Below are 15,262 nucleotides of genomic sequence, written 5' to 3'. Positions count from 1 at the left end.
GCACCTAAGACCGCTCGGAAACGCGGTAAAGAAATGGAAACAAAAAATTACATTTAAATCATTTAAATAAACAAAATGGTCATCAAAGTCACTTTTATAAAGACTTGAAAGAAAATTAATGTAATTTTTGAGTCTCAACCCTATCGATTATTCCACGCAACCAGTCCACGTAACATCTTTTTTAACACCATTGAGCGTCACGGAAAAATTCAGATTTTTTTAAGTCGCAAACGAGAGTTCACCAAGATGAATGGCAGCCGTGTATGATACCTGGGATCTTAACCTACATAACAACATAAATGGATCCAAAAAGTCTTCTCCTTGTCAGCCTTATTTTATAATAAAATGCATTTAGCAACTAAGATCCGACTCCAAAAACGTCAGCTAAAGGTACGAGCTTATGAGGAGCGTAATTTTCTTGCTCAGTAACAAACAAAAATAGAGAGACACTAATATTTTACGTTGTTCTTAATGTAATTCTCTTTGGTGAGTTGGGCCGTGAGCTAAGTTAAGTCTGGGCAGAGGTGCAAACAGTGTGACCACTATGAGGTTTTTTTTGGGGGGGGAGGTAATGGGAGGAATTTTTTTTTTCGTCTTCTGGTACTGACAACTTAAAGGCATGCGCCTCTCATTACCGATCGGCTACTATGGAATATATTTTGACACGGAAATAACACGGCTGCGTGACTGTACATTACAGAGACGGTCATTTTCAGTTGTGATATTTCTTTGTGGTGCAGAATGTTAAGGCTGCCTCGTGATGACTGAGTGTTGTGTCATGTCCTTAGGTTAGTTAGGTTTAAGTAGTTCTAAGTTCTAGAGGACTGATGACCATAGATGTTAAGTCCCATAGTGCTCAGAGCCTTTTGACCCATTTGAAGATCCGTGCCAGAGGCAGGATTCGAATCAGCGACCGTAGTAGCAGCGCGATTCCGGACTGAAGCGCATTCAACTGCTCGACCACCTTTTTTTTTTTTCGTTGTTGGTCGTTGTGTTTGGTCTTTTCGGACATCCGTTCAAGTTCGTTGTTGATCCTTTCATTCGATTTTTTTTTTTTTTTTTTTTTTTTATTACAGAGGGCAACCAGCTCTCTGACCGAACACGCTTAACTACCGTGCCGGCGACATATGGGTGTAGGATTACCACCTCGGCCGGCGCTGGTATATAAGCATTGACATGTAGCAAGGGATTAGTGTGACATTCGTGTCTTTACGACGTGTGAGTGCTAAATGCTGTAATGTGAACTGAGGCGACGTTATTACCAGATGTGTCCAAGGACGACCAACGTATTGTTATTGTACGAAGTGCATTCAACTTCTGAGGCCTCCGATTTTTCTTTCTCCAGACTGGAAAGAGATAGAAACATGCGCATTGTTTTAAAATGAGGCCACGTTCATTTTCCATACGTCCCAAGGATGGCAGCACCGTACGGCAGATGGAATTTTACCGCCAGCGGCGAGAATGAGAACTGTTTTAAATACTTAAAATGGCGACTTGAACAGCGTGCAATCATTCGTTTTCTGAATTTGCGTGGTGTGAAACCAATTGAAATTCATCGACAGTTGAAGGAGACATGTGGTGATGGAGTTATGGATGTGTCGAAAGTGCGTTCGTGGGTGCGACAGTTTAATGAAAGCAGAACATCGTGTGACAACAAACCGAAACAACCTCGGGCTCTCACAAGCCGGTCTGACGCCATGATAGAGAAAGTGGAGAGAATTGTTTTGGGGGATCGCCGAATGACTGTTGAACAGATCGCCTCCACAGTTGGCATTTCTGTGGGTTCTGTGCACACAATCCTGCATGACGACCTGAAAATGCGAAAAGTGTCATCCAGGTGGGTGCCACGAATGCTGACGGACGACCACATGCCTGCCCGTGTGGCGTGTTGCCAAGCAATGTTGACGCGCAACGACAGCATTAATGAGACTTTCTTTTCGTCGATTGTGACAATGGATGAGATGTGGATGCCATTTTTCAATCCAGAAACAAAGCGCCACTGAGCTCAATGGAAGCACACAGATTCACTGCCACCAAAAAAATTTCGGGTAACCGCCAGTGGTGAAAAAATGATAGTGTCCATGTTCTGGGACAGCGAAGGTGTAATCCTTACCCATTGCGTTCCAAAGGGCACTACGGTAACAGGTAAATCCTACGAAAATGTTTTGAAGAACAAATTCCTTCCTGCACTGCACCAAAAACGTCCGGGAAGGGCTGCACGTGTGCTGTTTCACCAAGACAACGCACCCGCACATCGAGCTAACGTTACGCAACAGTTTCTTCGTGATAACAATTTTGAAGTGATTCCTCATGCTCCCTACTCACCTAACCTGGCTCCTAGTGACTTTTGGCTTTTTCCAACAATGAAAGACACTCTCCGTGGCCGCACATTCACCAGCCGTGCTGCTATTACCTCAGCGATTTTCCAGTGGTCAAAACAGACTCCTGAAGAGGCCTTCTCCGCTGCCATGGAATCATGGCGTCAGTGTTGTGAAAAATGTGTACGTCTGCAGGCCGATTACGTCAAGAAGTAACGCCAGATTTGGGGTGAGTAGTTAATTAGAAAAAAAATCGGAGGCCTTAGAACTTGAATGCACATCGTATTAGTTCATTGATACTGACTGTGAAGGGGCGTCCATATTTACTTTCTTAGGAGAAGAAACGTAGAAATAAAACACTGTATAGCTAAAAAATGTTGAAATGTGTGTGAAATCTTATGGGACTTAGATTAGATTAGATTTACTTTCATTCCAATTGATCCGTAGTAAGGAGGTCCTCCAGGATGTGGAACATGTCAGAACTGCTAAGGTCATCAGTCCCTAAGCTTACACACTACTTAACCTAAATTATCCTAAGGACAAACACACGCACCCATGCCAGAGGGAGGACTCGAACCTCCACCGGGACCAGCCGTACAGTTCATGACTGCAGCGCCCCAGACCGCTCGGCTAATCCCGCGCGGCCTGTATAGCTAAAACTATGTTACCATAGTCAGATCTCTAATAACATTACAAAACGTGCTACAAACTGTTTTACAAATAATTCCAGATCAAGCCATAGAGGACTCAGTGACAACATACCTTCGTACAGATTCTAGCAAAGAACAAAAAACAAAAAACTATTGTGCCGCGCGGAGTGGCCATGCGGTTAGAGGCGCCATGTTGCGATTTGCGCGGCCCCACCCGCCAGAGGCTCGAGTCCTCCCTCGAGCATTGGTATGTCTGTTGTCCTTACCGTAAGTTAGTTTAAGTAGTGTGTAAGTCTATCAATGGATGACCTCAGCATTTTGGTCCCTTAGGAATTCACACACATCTGAAAATTTGAAAACTCTGGTGCCAGCTGCACACAAATTGTTTCCATTAAATCTATGCACAGATTCTGACATGAATGACGTGTTGGCAAGTCAAAAGTAAAATATTTACTATCAAAAACAGTCTTGGTCACAATTTACACTACTGGCCATTAAAACTGCTACACAAAGAAGAAATGCAGATGACAAACGGGTATTCATTGGACAAATATATTATACTAGAACTGAAATGCGATTACATTTTCATGCAATTTGCGTGCATAGATCCTGGGAAATCAGTACCCAGAACAACCAACTCTGGCCGTAATAACGGCCTTGATACGCCTAGGCACTGAGTCAAACAGAGCTTCTATGGCGTGTGCAGGTACTGCTGCCCATGCAGCTTCAACATGATACCACAGTTCATCAAGAGTAGTGACTGGTGTATTGTGATGAGCCAATTGCTGGGCCACCATTGACCAGACGTTTTCAGTTGGTGAGAGATCTGGAGCTGGCCAGAACAGCAGTCGAACATTTTTTGTATGCAGAAAGGCCTGTACAGGACCCGCATCATGCAAACGTGCATTATCCTGCTGAAATTTAGGGTTTCACAGGGATCGAATGAAGGGTAGAGCCACGGGTCATAACACAGCTGAAATGCAACGTCCACTGTTCAAAGTGTCGTCAATGCAAACAAGATGTTACTGAGATGTGTAACCAATGGCACCCCATACCATCACGCTGGGTGATACGCCAGTATAGCGATGACGAATACACGCTTCCAATGTGCGTTCACCGCGATGACGCTAAACACGGATGCAACTATCATGACGCTGTAAACAGAACCTGGACTCATCCAAAAAAATGACGTTTTACCATTCGTGCACCCAGGTTCATCGTTGAGTGCACCATCGCAGGCGCTCCTGTCTGTGATGCAGCGTCAAGGGTAACCGCAACATGGTCTACGAGCTGATAGTCCATGCTGCTCCAAACGTCGTCGAACTGTTCGCGCAGATGGTTGTTGTCTTGTAAACGTTTCCATCTGATGACTCAGGGATCGGGACGTGGCTGCATGATGCATTAAAACCATGCGGATAAGATGCCTGTCATCTAGACTGCTAGTGATACGGGGCCGTTGGTATCCAGCACGGCGTTCCATATTACCCTCCTGATCCCACCGATTCCGGTTTCTGCTAACAGTCGTGGGATCTCGATGCGAGCAGCAATGTCGCGATACGATAATCCGCCATCGCGATAGGCTACAATCCGACCTTTATCAAAGTCGGATACGTGGTGGTACGCATTTCTCCTCCTTACACGAGGCATCACAACAACGTTTCACCAGGCAACGCCGGTCAACTGCTGTTTGTGTATGAGAAATCGGTTGGAAACTTTCCTCATGTCAGCAAGTTGTAGGTGTCGCCACCGGCGCCAACCTTGTGTGAATGCTCTGAAAAGCTAATCATTTGCGTATCACAGCATCTTCTTCCTGTCGGTTAAATTTGGCGTCTGTAGCACGTCATCTTCGTGGTGTAGCAAATTTTATGGCCAGTAGTGTATTTATTAAAGCGACCGGTTTCGACTACTACTGTGGTCATCTTCAGACAAGTGTAAGGACCTCCTTCTGCTGGTGATTCTCCAGCAGGAGGAGGTCCTTACTCATTGGACTGAAGATGACCACAGTAATGGTCGAAACCGGTCACCATAATAAATAAATTGTGATCAAGACTGTTTTTGATAGTAAATATTTCTAACACAGCGATCACCGTTCACACCCATAATGCATTCAAAAGTAAAAGTTAAAGTTGCTATGTACACAAATGGCTGCAAGATTTTCCAGCTTTGGGGGACGAAACGGCATAACCTCAGCACGCACAACAAACTACGTGTCATTAGGGAGACTACGAATGTGTGGCAGTCCTCCATGTGTGTCTCTCGCAGGGACTCTGGTTCTCTGCTGGCTCCGCATTGGCCATGCTTGGGTGACACGGCTACCTCCTGTGCTGTGATGACCACCTCAGTGTTGGTGTGGCACTCGGCTGACAATGGCCCATATTTTGGTGAGCTGCCATTCTTTGGCTGTCCTGCGACTGGACTCTTCAGTTAACAGACTCGTTGCCATTAATTCTAGCTGACAGCACCTCATCTGCTCATATAGAGACACTGGTGATGGTCACCAGCGACAGTCACCTACAGAGAAACATTCGTTTGAACTGGAGCTTTCACATCAGAACACTACATTGCCTGACCGAGCTGCTGTGACCCAGCAGTGACACAGCCTCGCCACATGTGACGGCAAGAACACTGTGTTTTCAGCAATCACTGCCAGACATGCATTAATTTGAATTGGAGTGTTCTCAATGTAACACTGATCACAGACACAGTGCTGCAGATTTCGCCAGACAACATTCAGTTATACTGTGCACACTGTCCCATGAGTGTAGATTTGATTAACACGGAAGATTTTGTAAGTGAAGTAGAAAGCCGTCCTGCTATTTGGGATGTGACAAGCGACGACTGTTGCAACGAAGTGATGAAAAGGAATGCGTGGGAAGAGAAATTATAACCAAGTTTGTGGCTCATATCAATGAGAAGAGCATGGATTGTTGTTGTTGTGGTCTTCAGTCCTGAGACTGGTTTGATGCAGCTCTCCATGCTACTCTGTCCTGTGCAAGCTTCTTCATCTCCCAGTAACTACTGCAACCTACATCCTTCTGAATCTGCTTAGTGTACTCATCCCTTGGTCTCCCTCTACGATTTTTACCCTCCACGCTGCCCTCCAATGCTAAATTTGTGATCCCTTGATGCCTCAAACATGTCCTACCAACCGATCCCTTCTTCTAGTCAAGTTGTGCCACAAACTTCTCTTCTCCCCAATCCTATTCAATACATCCTCATTAGTTACGTGATCTATCCACCTTATCTTCAGCATTCTTCTGCAACACCACATTTCGAAAGCTTCTATTCTCTTCTTGTCCAAACTATTTATCGTCCATGTTCACTTCCATACATGGCTACACTCCATACAAATACTTTCAGAAACGACTTCCTGATACATAAATCTATACTCGATGTTAACAAATTTCTCTTCTTCAGAAACGCTTTCCTTGCCATTGCCAGCCTACATTTTATATCCTCTCTACTTCGACGATCATCAGTTATTTTACTTCCCTAATAGCAAAACTCCTTTACTACTTTAAGTGTCTCATTTCCTAATCTAATTCCCTCAGCATCACCCAATTTAATTTGACTACATTTCATTATCCTCGTTTTGCTTTTTTTTATGTTCATCTTATATCTTCCTTTCATGACACTATCCATTCCGTTCAACTGCTCTTCCAAGTCCTTTGCAGTCTCTGACAGAATTACAATGTCATCGGGGAACCTCAAAGTTTTTACTTCTTCTCCATGAATTTTAATACCTACTCCGTATTTTCCTTTTGTTTCCTTTACTGCTTGCTCAATATACAGATTGAATAACATCGGGGAGAGGCTACAACCCTGTCTCACTCCTTTCCCTACCACTGATTCCCTTTCATGCCCCTCGACTCTTATGACTGCCATCTGGTTTCTATACAAATTGTAAATAGCCTTTCGCTCCCTGTACTTTACCCCTGCCACCTTCAGAATTTGAAAGAGAGTATTCCAGTCAACATTGAAAAAGCTTTCTCCAAGTCTACAAATGCTAGAAACGTAGATTTCCCTTTTCTTAATCTTTCTTCTAAGATAAGCCGTAAGGTCAGTGTTGCCTCACGTGTTCCTACATTTCTACGGAATCCAAACTGATCCTCCCCGAAGTCCGCTTCTACCAGTTTTTCCATTCGTCTGTAAAGAATTCGCATTAGTATTTTGCACCTGTGACTTATTAAACTGATAGTTCGGTAATTTTCACATCTGTCAGCACCTGCTTTCTTTGGGATTGGAATTATTATATTCTTCTTGAAGTCTGAGGGTATTTCGCCTGTCTCATAGATCTTACTCACCAGATGCTAGAGTTTTGTCATGACTGGCTCTCCCAAGGCCGTCAGTAGTTCTAATGGAATGTTGTCTACTCCGGGGGCCTTGTTTCGATTCAGGTCTTTCAGTGCTCTGTCAAACTCTTCACGCAGTATCATATCTCACATTTCATCTTCATCTACATCCTCTTCCCTTTCAATAATATTATCCTCAAGTACATCGCCCTTGTATAAAACCTCTATATACTCCTTCCACCTTTCTGCTTAGAAAAACTGGGTTTCCATCTGAGCTCTTGATATTCATACAAGTGGTTCTCTTCTCTCCAAAGGTCTCTTTAATTTTTCTGTAGGCAGTATCTATCTTACCCCTAGTGAGATAAGCTTCTATATCCTTACATTTGTCCTCTAGCCATCCCTGCTTAGCCATTTTGCACTTCCTCTCGATCTCATTTTTGAGACGTTTTCCTTTTTGCCTGCTTCATTTACTGCATTTTTATATTTTCTCCTTCCATCAATTAAATTCAATATTTCTTCTGTTACCCAAGGATTTCTATTAGCCCTCGTCTTATTACCTACTTGATCCTCTGCTGCCTTCACTACTTCATCCCTCAAAACTACCCATTCTTCTTCTACTGTATTTCTTTCCCCCATTCCTGTCAATTGTTCCCTTATGCTCTCCCTGAAACTCTGTACAACCACTGGTTCTTTCAGTTTATCCAGGCCCCATCTCTTTAAATTCCCACCTTTTTGCAGTTTCTTCAGTTTTAATCTACAGGTCATAATCAATAGATTGTGGTCAGAGTCCACAATCTGCCCCTGGAAATGTCCTACAATTTAAAACCTGATTCCTAAATCTGTCTTACCATTATATAATCTATCTGATACCTGTCAGTATCTCCAGGCTTCTTCCATGTATACAACCTTTTTTTATGATTCTTGAACCAAGTGTTAGCTATGATTAAGTTATGCGTTGTGCAAAATTCTACCAGACGGCTTCCATATCTTAGCCCCAATCCACATTCACCCACTATGTTTCCTTCTCTCCCTTTTCCTACTGACGAATTCCAGTCATCCATGACTATTAAATTTTCGTCTCCCTACACTACCTGAATAATTTCTTTTATCTCATCATACATTTCCTCAATTTCTTCATCATCTGCAGAGATAGTTGGCATATAAACTTGTACTACTGTAGTAGGCATGAGCTTTGTGCCTATCTTGGCCACAATAATGCGTACACTATGCTGCTTGTAGTAGCTTACCCGCACTCCTATTTTTTTATTCATTATTAAACCTACTCCTGCATTACCCCTATTTGATTTTGTATTTATAACCCTGTATTCACCTGACCAAAAATCTTGTTCCTCCTGCCACCGAACTTCACTAATTCCCACTATATCTAACTTTAACCTATCCATTTCCCTTTTTAAATTTTCTAACCTATCTGCCCGATTAAGGGATCTGACATTCCACGCTCCGATCAAGAGCGCCAGTTTTCTTCCTCTTGATAACGACATCCTCTTGAGTAGTTCCCGCCCGGAGATCCGAATGGGGGACTATTTTACCTCCGGAATATTTTACCCAAGAGGATGCCATCATCATTTAATCATACAGTAAAGCTGCATGCCCTCGGGAAAGATTACGGCCGTAGTTTCCCCTTGCTTTCAGCCGTTCGCAGTACCAGCACAGCAAGGCCGTTTCGGTTAGTGTTACAAGGCCAGATCAGTCAATCATCCAGACTGTTGCCCCTGCAACTACTGAAAAGGCTGCTGCCCCTCTTCAAGAACCACATGTTTGTCTGGCATCTCAACAGATACCCCTCCATTGTGGTTGCACCTACGGTACGGCCATCTGTATCGCTGAGGCACGCAAGCCTCCCCACCAGCGGCATGGTCCATGGTTCATGGGGGGGAGCATGGATAAGAAACACAAAATTGGTAAGTTGTATGTTATTTTTTTCATATTTAATACTTTATTTTTCGGACCATAAAAGGGCAGCGAAGTTTAGTTGCTACACCAGTAAGAGTCCATTTCACTAACTAATCAGTTGGCAATACCTGCGGTGTCAGACACCAGTGATCAGAGAGTGTCCACCACAGCCCCTGGTGACATAACTGGCGACTGTCACCAGCGTCCCAGCGTGAAACGACCTTAGTTTTACGTTTCACACGTGACGGTGGGTTTTATCATTCTATATAAGTTTTAGCACATGTTCTCCACTCTAATACCTTTAGGGTGGATGTTTTAATGTGTCTTAGAGTGGCTGGCTTTACCTTTTTATTGTCGCGGTAGGCCAACCACGTTTATCTGCTTTCTTGTTTTTACTTCTTCTATCTGTTTCTCGCTTCTGTGCTTTTCTTTTCCTGTTTTGTGTATGGTAGTGTTGGTTGCCCTTCTGTCGTTCTTCCTTTCTCCTGTTATTGTGCTGTACATCTCCTTTTTCTTCTTTCCCTTGTGTGGTTATTTTCCCTGGAACAAGGGACCGATGACGCCACGGTTTGGTCCCTTCTGCCAAACTTCTTTTAAGCCAACGAACGTACCATTACATTACTCACCTTCTCTCGAGAATATTTAGATTTAAGGTGTGGAAATTGTCACTTACTAAGGGATCTGGTCTCTTCGTTCTGTACAAAATAGAAGCTTGAAAGTTAATGCAATCAATAAGTACACCATAATACAGCTCACGTTTTGTCTATCGGAAACTCACAGTTTTAAACGCCATGTAATTTACCCAGCAGATGATGCTGTAATTTACCGTCTAGTAAGGTCATCCGAAGACCAGTATCAGTTGCAAAGCGATTTAGAAAAGATTGCTGTATGGTGTGTCAGGTGGCAGTTGACGCTAAATAACGAAAAGTGTGAGATGATCCACATGAGTTCCAAAAGAAATCCGTTGGAATTCGATTACTCGATAAATAGTACAATTCTCAAGGCTGTCAATTCAACTAAGTACCTGGGTGTTAAAATTACAAACAACTTCAGTTGGAAGGACCACATAGATAATATTGTCGGGAAGGCGAGCCAAAGGTTGCGTTTCATTGGCAGGACACTTAGAAGATGCAACAAGTCCACTAAAGAGACAGCTTACACTACACTCGTTCGTCCTCTGTTAGAATATTGCTGCGCGGTGTGGGATCATTACCAGGTGGGATTGACGGAGGACATCGAGAGGGTGCAAAGAAGGGCAGCTCGTTTTGTATTATCGCGTTATAGGGGAGAGAGTGTGGCAGATATGATACACGAGTTGGGATGGAAGTCATTACAGCATAGACGTTTTTCGTCGCGGCGAGACCTTTTTACGAAATTTCAGTCACCAACTTTCTCTTCCGAATGCGAAAATATTTTGTTGAGCCCAACCTACATAGGTAGGAATGATCATCAAAATAAAATAAGAGAAATCAGAGCTCGAACAGAAAGGTTTAGGTGTTCGTTTTTCCCGCTCGCTGTTCGGGAGTGGAATAGTAGAGAGATAGTATGATTGTGGTTCGATGAACCCTCTGCCAAGCACTTAAATGTGAATTGCAGAGTAGTCATGTAGATGTAGATGTAGATTTGGCACAAGACGAGGTTCAGCAACAAAGTTATATAAGTAAAACCAAAAATTATTAATTTGTAATAAAAACTTAAGAAAATGTTTCATTTTTGTAATATATTTTTGTAGTGTCGTAATACCAGATCGTCCTCTCAAATAAGTTCACTAGTTAAATAACGAGCTGACGAGAAATAAACCACATGAGAAATATCGACCTCACTAAAAATCGACATCACGAGAAATATCGACTACACGTGAAAAATCGACCTCAACAAAACATCCACCTCACAAGAATTATCGACCTCACAGGAACTACCGACATCACGAGTATAACCGACATCAGGAGAATTATCGGCCTCACTACGAATATCGACATAACGAGCACTATAAAACTCACGAGAGCTATCGACAACACGAAAATTTTTGACGTCTTGACAACTATCGACGTAACGATAGATATCGACACCACCAAAACTATCGATTACAAATATCGACCCCACGAAACGTGACGACATCACGAAAAGTGACGAACTCACGAAAAGTGACGACGTCTCGAGGAATTTATATACCCAAAAAAAAAGAAAAAAACTTGTTCAAATACATGGGCCTGTCGAAGATACAGACATCCAGAAAAATATAAAACGGACATAAACATCGAACTCCCGAAACATCAAAATTTCGAAAATCATGGAACTCTCGAAAATTTCGACGCCTCAATAAATGTCGATGCCTTAGTGGACACCGACGCCACGGAGGATGCCGACGCCTTGCAGGATGCTTACGCCCCAGAAAGTGTAAACTGCCTGAAAGGTGCCTACCTCTCGAAAAGTGACGGTGTCTCGATACGTGTCGACACCCCGAAGGGTATCGACGTATTGACTTTTACCGACCCTTCGAAAGCTATCGACGTCTGGAAAAACATCGACCTCTCGGGAGATGTCGGCGTCTCGGTAAGTGTCGGCGTCTCGGTAAGTGTCGGCGTCTCGGTAAGTGCCGGCGTCTCACAAAAAATTGACCTCTCAAGAACGACATCTCAAAAAACTTCTGCCGTTCTAAGAATTTAGTCCCCTCGAAAAAAATCAACCTCGGAAATTATCGTCCATCAGAAGAAATTAGTCCTATCGAATAATATCGACCTCTTGAAAAATCGGTACCTTGATCTCTCCAAAGAAACTGACCTCTAGAAGAACAAGCTCGTCTATAAAAATATTGACATCTCGAAAAATAATGATATTTTGAGGGATGACGTCTTCTAGATGCATGTCGTCCTCTCGAGAAAAATAGACCTCTCGGAAGAGGGTGTTACCTCACCAATATTGATATTTATCTAGGTATCCTTAAAACATCCACCTCTTGAAAATATCGACGTATCGAAACGTTCAGTACTCTCGAAAAATTTGGTTCTCTAGACAAAATACTGTCTTCCAAAAAATGTCTTTCACTCGAAGAATGCAACCCTCTCTACAAGATATCTCGAGAAACGTCAACGATTCGAAGAGTGCCAATGTTACAAAGAATGTCGGCATCACGAAGAGTGTCGGAGTCTCGAAGTATGTCGGCGTCCCGAGGAACATCGATCATTCGTTAGTTGTTTATATCTCGAGAGATATGACCTCCCATACAGCATCAACTTCTCGACATGCATAGATTACCTAGAATATCGCTTTGTCGTTAAATAACGACTATTCGAAATGTGTAGATCCCTACAGAAATATCAACTACATGAAAAATAATAAGCTCCAGAAAAAATCGACTGTTGAAAGATATAGAAATCTCGAAACATTCTGGCCGCTAGGAAAGTGGTGACTGCGCAAGAGATATCGACTAGAAGGTAATTTGGGTCTATCGACAGTCAGTAAAGCGCAGCCCTTCTGAAAAAATCGCCCTCTCGAAAATGGTTCTCTTATTTAAAAATATCGTCTTATTCAAAAATGCCGTATTTCTTCTCGAGGAATGCCGTCTTTCTTCTCCAGAAATGCCGTCATTCTTCTCTAGAAATGACGTCTTCTCGAGAATTGTAGTCCTCCAGAAAAAAGTCTTACTTCCGAAGAGCATCGGCCTCGTGAAACGTAACGCCACCTCGAAAAATGTCGGTACCTCGAAACATGACGACACATCGAAATATTTCGACTCCTCGGGGAAGTGTCGAGCTATCTAAAATAACGTCGTGCCGAAAACAGCGTCCACATGGTTGACATCGACCTCTCAGCATAATAGACCAATTGGAAAAAGCGTCGCCCTCTCAACATACGATGACATCACGAAAATAGACAACCACGGGAAGACATAGACAACTCCGAAATTTTCGACAGTCCAACTTGGGAAATACCGACCAATCGAAAAATTGTACACAGGAAGAAATCGACCTTACGAAAAAAGTTGTCCTCTTCAAGAAAATCGACATATCGGTAAATAGTGGATATACACTCCTGGAAATTGAAATAAGAACACCCTGAATTCATTGTCCCAGGAAGGGGAAACTTTATTGACACATTCCTGGGGTCAGATACATCACATGATCACACTGACAGAACCACAGGCACATAGACACAGGCAACAGAGCATGCACAATGTCGAAACTAGTACAGTGTATATCCACCTTTCCCAGCAATGCAGGCTGCTATTCTCCCATGGAGACGATCGTAGAGGTGCTGGATGTAGTCCTGTGGAACGGCTTGCTATGCCATTTCCACCTGGCGCCTCAGTTGGACCAGCGTTCGTGCTGGACGTGCAGACCGCGTGAGACGACGCCTCATCCAGTCCCAAACATGCACAATGGGGGACAGATCCGGAGATCTTGCTGGACAGGTAGTTGACTTACACCTTCTAGAGCACGTTGGGTGGCACAGGATACATGCGGACGTGCATTGTCCTGTTGGAACAGCAAGTTCCCTTGCCGGTCTAGGAATGGTAGAACGATGGGTTCGATGACGGTTTGGATGTACCGTGCACTATTCAGTGTCCCCTCGACGATCACCAGAAGTGTACGGCCAGTGTAGGAGATCGCTCCCCACACCATGATGCCGGGTGTTGGCCCTGTGTGCCTCGGTCGTATGCAGTCCTGATTGTGGCGCTCACCTGCACGGCGCCAAACACGCATACGACCATCATTGGCACCAAGGCAGAAGCGACTCTCATCGCTGAAGACGACACGTCTCCATTCGTCCCTCCATTCACGCCTGTCGCGACACCACTGGAGGCGGGCTGCGCGATGTTGGGGCGTGAGCGGAAGACGGCCTAACGGTGTGCGGGACCGTAGCCCAGCTCCATGGAGACGGTTGCGAATGGTCCTCGCCGATACCCCAGGAGCAACTGTGTCCCTAATTTGCTGGGAAGTGGCAGAGCGGTCCCCTACGGCACTGCGTAGGATCCTACGGTCTTGGCGTGCATCCGTGCGTCGCTGCGGTCCGGTCCCAGGTCGACGGGCACGTGCACCTTCCGCCGACCACTGGCGACAACATCGATGTACTGTGGAGACCTCACGCCCCACGTGTTGAGCAATTCGGCGGTACGTCCACCCGGCCTCCCGCATGCCCACTATACGCCCTCGCTCAAAGTCCGTCAACTGCACATACGGTTCACGTCCACGCTGTCGCGGCATGCTACCAGTGTTAAAGACTGCGATGGAGCTCCGTATGCCACGGCAAACTGGCTGACACTGACGGCGGCGGTGCACAAATGCTGCGCAGCTAGCGCCATTCGACGGCCAACACCGCGGTTCCTGGTGTGTCCGCTGTGCCGTGCGTGTGATCATTGCTTGTACAGCCCTCTCGCGGTGTCTGGAGCAAGTATGGTGGGTCTGACACACCGGTGTCAATGTGTTCTTTTTTCCATTTCCAGGAGTGTATAATGACATCTCGGAAAATAACGACCTCTCGGAGAATATCTACCTGCCGAGAGACACCGACCTGTCGAGAGATATCGGCTCTCGAAAAAGATTTAGCTCGAGACGAGGTGTAGAACAACGTTACACGAGAAAACATGAAAACTATTATATTGTAATAAAATGTGAAGAAAACTTTTCTTTTTTGTCATTTGTTCTCACACCGACATAAGACCAGAACCTCACATTGCTCGCCTCTCTGTCGTGATTGGTTATTATTGTCGAGTGGATATTTTCGTCACTTACTAAGGTATTTGGTCTCCTCGATCTGTACAAAATAGAACCTTCTAAGTTAATGCAACAAGCTGTACCCGTGGTCTAGTTGTAGTGTCTTTGATTCATAATCAAAACGTCTTCGGTCCCGGGTTCGATACCCGCCACTGCCTAAAATTTGATAAATAATCAGCATTGGCGGCCGAAGACTTCCGGCATAAATAGTCAGCCTCTTTCTGCCAACGGCCTTGTCAAAGATGGCGGAGGAACGGATAGAGGTTCAGGGCACTCTCTTGTCCTAGGGGTGGGAAATTGCCCCTAAAGGCGGAAGAATCAGCAACGATCAACGACATGAGGATGCAGAAGGCAATGGAAACCACTGCATTAAA

Source organism: Schistocerca gregaria, chromosome 9 (assembly GCF_023897955.1).
Source record: "Schistocerca gregaria isolate iqSchGreg1 chromosome 9, iqSchGreg1.2, whole genome shotgun sequence".
NCBI classification, from domain to species: Eukaryota; Metazoa; Arthropoda; class Insecta; order Orthoptera; family Acrididae; genus Schistocerca; species Schistocerca gregaria.
The sequence above is the reverse complement of the archived record's forward strand: the minus strand, read 5'-3'. Positions refer to the sequence as shown.